At 29.5% G+C, this 6,831-nt stretch overlaps 1 non-coding gene across 1 annotated transcript; it reads left to right on the plus strand.

The window, feature by feature from the left end:
* Positions 1 to 1,492: 1,492 nt before the first annotated feature.
* On the plus strand, positions 1,493 to 1,564 carry Trnap-ugg (transfer RNA proline (anticodon UGG)). Its single transcript has one exon. It is a non-coding gene; the product is annotated as a tRNA-Pro (tRNA).
* Positions 1,565 to 6,831: the final 5,267 nt, after the last annotated feature.

Consider the following 6,831-nt stretch of genomic DNA (forward strand, 5'->3'; position numbering starts at 1 on the left):
AATTTTAAACCAATGAAGGAAAAGAGAGAGATTTATGCAAACTTATAATTTTTGATATCTATTAAACTCACATGTGGAAGACTTATAAATGTAATCCAAATGATATCATCACCCAGGAAATTCAATAGTTTGAATAACTTTGACGACTTCCTGTAAAATACCAAAGCTGTTTATTTACTGGCAGGAAATCATTCCGACCGACTATGCATGGTATTTGTAATCTGACAAGAATCGTACAGGAATTTATCACACCTAAAAATAATTTGAAATTGGAAAGTTCAAAATTATTAGTTTTGATCAATGTTAACATTTTGTTTAAAAATAACTTTCTTAACCCCATCTTATTATTGTTATTTTTGTGTTTTAGTTAAAAATTGTGAATATCAATTTGAAAATGGAAAGTTATAAATTCGAAACCTTCAAAAGTTTAAAAACATAGTTAAAAACTTAGTAAATGTAAGAATGTCTTGATTCCTATTTTGTTCTAGCATATTTTGTGACCAGTTTAAAAAATGTTAATGTCCAGGACAGAAAGTATGTGAATTAAAACACATAAAAAGTGTGAGCATCTTGATTATACTACATTTGATAACAATCAAATATTCGCTATAAAAAATAGTTTTTGAAATGTAGATAGAAAAAATTAGTATTACATGAACTGAATTTTTATGAATTTAACAATCTATCAAAAGATTATCATTTTGTTAAGTCAATACATAATGCAAAGTATAAAATGGGTTAAATAATGGTTGCTCGGTCGGAACAATGATATGTCATCAGTTGATATGTATATTTTGAAAAAAATATATTCATAAATGTAATTTTGTTTATATAAAAACACTTAGTTAGCAAGGTATGATTCCCAAAGTAAGTTTGAGTAGGGGGAATTGGAGATTTGTCGATGATAAATTATCATTAGATACTCCAGTAATTACTTTGCCCGTTTGATACTGCTCTCTTATGATATGAAAGAATTCATGTTTTGTGCTGATTTTTGTTTTTGGTGCTGTATTGTATTTTTGACTAAGGATGGTTATTCCAATCACTTTCGGTCGATTAAACATTAAAAAAATAACAAATGCAGATATCTATATTTAACACTTTATTTTAATCTAAGTTCCTGTCTTTAATTTAAATTCCAATGTAAATGACACCGATCAGTACACTTAACGATAAATTTGGCTGAAAAATTCAAATACATAATAGCAATAGTGAAACCTTAGATCGTTTAAGAATAAGATTAGTGTATTTTGAAACCCTTACCCATCATTCTGAAAAATTATGTAGGTTTAAAATATTCTGTTAAATCTATAATCAATTCAAACACAACCCCAGACTTCTTTTAAGCAAATCATTGATCTCAGTGTGTAGTAAACTATGCGTGTCAACACTTTTTTTAACTCACGAAGGAAAGCCAGCTGTTGCGTATCATCAAATAATAGTGGGGGGGGGGGGGGGGGGGGTTAGACCTTTAAGTATTTAGCATACAACTGGCTCGTTGGTCTAGGGGTATGATTCTCGCTTTGGGTGCGAGAGGTCCCGGGTTCAAATCCCGGACGAGCCCAATAGTTTTACTTAATTGCAAGAGCTTGGTTATTTACTTTGAATTTTTGGGAATTAACAGGTTTAAATGATAACTGATAAGGAATAACATATCATGGAAAAATACGTAAAACTGAGGAACTTCTCGTGTGTCCTTAAAAAGGAATGGTCACGATTTTGTCAATTTATTATAATTTTAATTGTTTACATGTACAATGCTTTAGTGATGCATTTCTTATTATATTTAAAATTTGAGTATATGTCGTAGGGTTCTAAGAAAGATACAGAGCTCACAATTCTTTGTTATGTAAACAGGGCGTGTTGTGTTTTGTTTACATTTGTTCAGTACACTGGTTCTTTATAAGCTAATTTTTCTATCTGCTTTTTCGTTTTGAACATAAATAAACAGTTCCTAACGATTTTCACATTCATTTCAGGTCTATAACGAATATTAAACCAAAAACATGACCTGAACTTAGTTTTTATAACATTCTTAGTTGTCATATGTTATCAAATAGTTTTGTTTACGAATTCAGATTTCAGTAAGGCTACGTCAAATACATGAGATCAGAAATTAAGGACGTCAAAATAAAATTCCTATAATGGACTTTAAAAAATATTTGAGAGGATTTGATATTAGTAACAATGAGAGGCACTTGTTTTCAATAGGCAGTACATTGAACAATTGTTCTCGGTCTTTCTATATATTTCCTGCTTCTTTATTGTCGTCTTGGTTGATGTATTATAATAATATTTTTGGACCTTTTTTTACCTGAAGACTATTAAAAGTTAATAACTGTGTTGTAAAGTTGTAGAATTAAGAGCGTGAATCACAGGAAAATATGCAAAATGGTTTGGTTGATACGTTTTCCGATTGACTTTATACTTTGTGATCTAAACTTGTGTTTATAAATAACGATCATATTTTATTGCTATCATGTTGAAAGTATATATTGTTTCATCTGTACCAAAAAATAGACAATAAGAACTTTTCGTCTTTGACTTAAAGTTGTTGGTCGAAATTGGGTCCCATATTTTGGGGAAAAAAATAGAAAAAAGGCTTTTTTTGTACTTACATAGTTTCCAAACATGTTTTTACACTTTGAAGGTTCAATAATTTTCCATTCTGAAATTGATATTTATAATATTTAAACAAGATATATATGTGACCTAATGCTTACTAGTGATAGCCCCGCTCTGATGTGAATATGCAAAGTCGGCATTTAACAGAACGTTGGCATCCCATTGATACAAAAATATATCCCACAATATGGCATGCCTAAACAAATGGTGTGTTAAAATTTCAAGCATCTGCGATAAATAGTTGCTTTGACAAAAATTTGTTCGAAAATTTAGGCTAAAAGTAAACAAATTCGTCATTTAACAGGAAGTTGACGTCTGATGGGTACAAAAATGTATCCCACGATATGGCATGCCTACACATATAGTGTGTTAAAATTTCAAGCATCTGCAATAAATAGTTGCTTAGAAAATGCGACAGAAATTTTTGTTCCGTACGGACAGACAGAAGTACATACGGACAGATAGACACACAAGGGTAAAACAGTATTCCATCTTGTCCTTCGGAGTGGGGTTATAAATTTACACATGAGCAAAGAAAGAGTGTATATAGGTTATAGTGAAATTACCTTTAAACAAAATGTTAACTTCGATTATTGCAACAAATTTTGTACTTACATGTAAAAGAGTTCACAAATATATTAGGTTTGATAAATTCCTGTACATTTAAGATAACAAATGTTGTATGGTCCGTAGAAATGGTTTTTTGTAATTATACACTTTATGAATTATTAACTCTGTTAATAAGCCAGGACATTATTTTGATCGGAATGAGTAAAAATGAATAAGTCTTGCACAAATAAAAGATGACTGTACTAAAAGACATGCGATATTTGGTAATGGTAAACATCTAAACTGCAACTTTAGGTAATTGCGTTAAATAAAAGTATATTGTTACCAAGTACAAATTTGTTTTCATAGGCAGGGGTCATCACGATTTTTTGAATCTCCATACGATAAAGAGGGCGCCCACTTTTATACTGACTTCATACATAGTCAGTGCATGTTTGTCTGTTGTTCTCCGTTTAACAATAGTTGTATTTTTGCATTATCAAAATTATGTCAAAGGGGTTTTAATAGACAAACATGCGCTCATGGTTTAAATGAGAAAAAACCGCTTCTTCTGACTTTTGCTTTCCCCAGTGTAACCAAGGGTTGATGCATTTTGAATATTATAATTCACCACATAATTTCTCACCTCGGGTAACTCTGTGAATGCAAAATTCTATCACGTGACGTGTAAGATAGCATGTTATGTACAAACTAAGACAATATTTTCGAACACATTAAGTTGTCAAGTGTTGATTTGAAGTCTAGTGGTCTAATTGTTGAAACCATAGTAAATAGTATACTTGTACTATATAAAATAGATAGGGCTATGGTGAAAGAGTGATCACATAAATTTTTATACATGGCATTGTTATTCATGCAAGTCTAATAACAATACCTGAATATTCTGATAATGCCAGCTCCACCTATCATGTATATCAATATCAATCGTATGTTTGATCACTGGCAGAAAAGCTAAAATTATCCCATTTTCGATAATTGGAAGGAGAAAAACTTAGAAAGAGCTTATTGTATCACAGCCTAAAATCTTAATTCATTTTGGAAATTTACTAGACTCTTTAAAAAATTTAACAGAAGTGATATTAGGTTAAGAAATAAACGCAACAGAAGCTACTGAAAAGGACCCAAAACCCGGCGCCAAGTCCAGCAAACCTTTAAAAAACAATCAAAATTCTTGAACTTGGATTTATCTTTATTTTAATGTAATGATTTTAACTAGTATACTAGTATTTGAGCTATAACAATCATTTTTTGCAAAACAATTAATAAAAGTCTCTGCAAAAACAACGGTCCAGCAGTTTTCTTCGTAATTTTGTTTAAATTTAGTTTCATGCATTTTTTTCAGTTTATCTAATCTTGCACGCTGGTCTAAACGCGATCACGCATTATTTGCTAAAAATAAAAGGCGGTCTTTAGTAAAAAAAAAGAAAGTTACAAAAATAAAAAAGATTAAAAAAACAATTAAGACAACAAATAAGATTTGTTTGTTTACTTTAGTTAAACATACCGATAAAAGATCTTTTTCAAGCTGATTTTTCTATCTGCTGATTCGTTTTTAATTTAAATAAGCAGTTCCAAACGTTTTTCACATTTATTTTAGGTCTAAACCTGACAATGTAAGCAAAAACATGACATTAAGGTCATATGACTTCTATTGCAATAATACAAATTACATGTATGACTTCGATTATTACCGAATTGACGAGTAAGTTCATTTTCAATATATCTGACAATAAATCCGAATGAATCACTCGGTACTCTGTCGCAGGATACTGAAGAATTATATACGTGGGCAGATATCGTTGATTCAAAGGTTTGTTTACTTTAAATTAAAATATAGAAAGTTAACCCCCCCCCCCCCCAAAAAAAAAATTAATTAATTTTGAAGAAATCGTCTACTATTCAATAACAGATTTACTGATAATATGATCAAAATCTCATCGCAAAATATACATTTACATTGACAATTCTGGAAGAAAATGTGCCATTAACTGCTTAAACTGATGAGATTTTCAAATGTATTTTCAAACTTGTTCGTAAAAAGAGGAAGGATCAGGAGTCATTGAGGAGTGAGTATCCTCTGCTTCTTCTTGTAAATCCTTCTGTACATTAAACACCTTTTATGACAAAAAGAATTGTTCAATAAATCAGACATAATGAACCAGTCTAGTAGTCCTTATATTATTTGATGTGATTTTTACATCCACTAATAGACATCTAATTTACGGGTTCAATTTCATTTCGATTATTAACTTTTGTTATCCGGACTGCATATTTTCATGACAAACAAGTCTTTCTGTGCGTTTTAAGTGTAAAGCCTACCTACACTTATTAAACATGTTATTACATTAGGCAAGATTTTGAATTTAAATCTTTATAAATGAGCCAAACCAAAAGTATCAAAGCTCTATTCCCTAGCACTGTACATGCTAGTAGTCAAATATTTGTACTGTATTAGCGTTGGCATGGACCTGCTTATGCAAACTTTATTAAAATACATATTCCATATTTAACAAAATTACGGGAAATTATTTCAAATGTGTCTTAATATTTTAATTTGTTAGACATGCGAAGCAGCAAAGTGAATTTGGAAGACAATTTGTTGTATGAACCTCAAGATTTTTAATTTTTTTTTTACTGTCTAACTTATTCGGCTAATTTAGAAACTACGGAACATCTCAATTTTAATGAGAAACCTAATATTGTGCAGAGAGAAATACATGTAACACAATGGCCATTCATATATTGCTTTAAATACATTTATCTTGGTGTACAATATCGTCCGGATAAAACTCTGATCACATTGTTTTAATATCTAGGTCTTACATGCTTTTGCATACATTATGAAAGTCGTTAAAGTCTATAAAATAAAAAAAATTAACTTTTTCACAATTGTTTTGCAAACACAGGAAAAGTTCTGTCAGACACATATTATTTCCAAGGTAATCAACATTATATACAAAAAGGTTTTCAACACGATCTTGTGTTGATAAGGATATTTAAGCAAGCAATAATGCAGATCCGAAGGAATATTATAATTATTGCACATATAATTAATAAAGAAGAAAATAATTTAAAAGGTGATATTTATTCATCAAGTCTCTTAGGAACCATAAACAAAATTAAGATAGATATTAATATATTTTCGATAACAATTAGATACACATCCAAACCGAATTGACTAAACATATTTTTGATAAACTTCAGCTGATAAAAACACTCAAATTAAAATGACAAAGCACATTTATATTGATTACTCATAACAAACATATTATGATAAATTTAAAGAATGTTTTGATGATTGTATTTAATAGGTTCACTTATTGATAGAAAATTAGACTGTTTTTATCAAAATTATTTTTAAAACAGTTAAACGCATGATTTTTATATTTTTTTTATAGCACATATTATATATGTGCTATGGAATCAAATTTTAATTTATATGAAATAATGTGCGTGAGACATGGGGAAACAGTTCCATTTTTTTTTGTTTATTCTACTTATTTGACTAATTTAATTTCTTTTATTTTAAAAATAACTTTTTAACTATATGCATTTTTAAAATATGATTTCAAAGATTTTTTATCAATGTAAAATGTTAAAGACAGGCATTGTTCCAAAATTAGTTCAAAAAAATAT

Source organism: Crassostrea angulata, chromosome 4, assembly GCF_025612915.1.
Source record: "Crassostrea angulata isolate pt1a10 chromosome 4, ASM2561291v2, whole genome shotgun sequence".
NCBI lineage: Eukaryota > Metazoa > Mollusca > Bivalvia > Ostreida > Ostreidae > Magallana > Magallana angulata.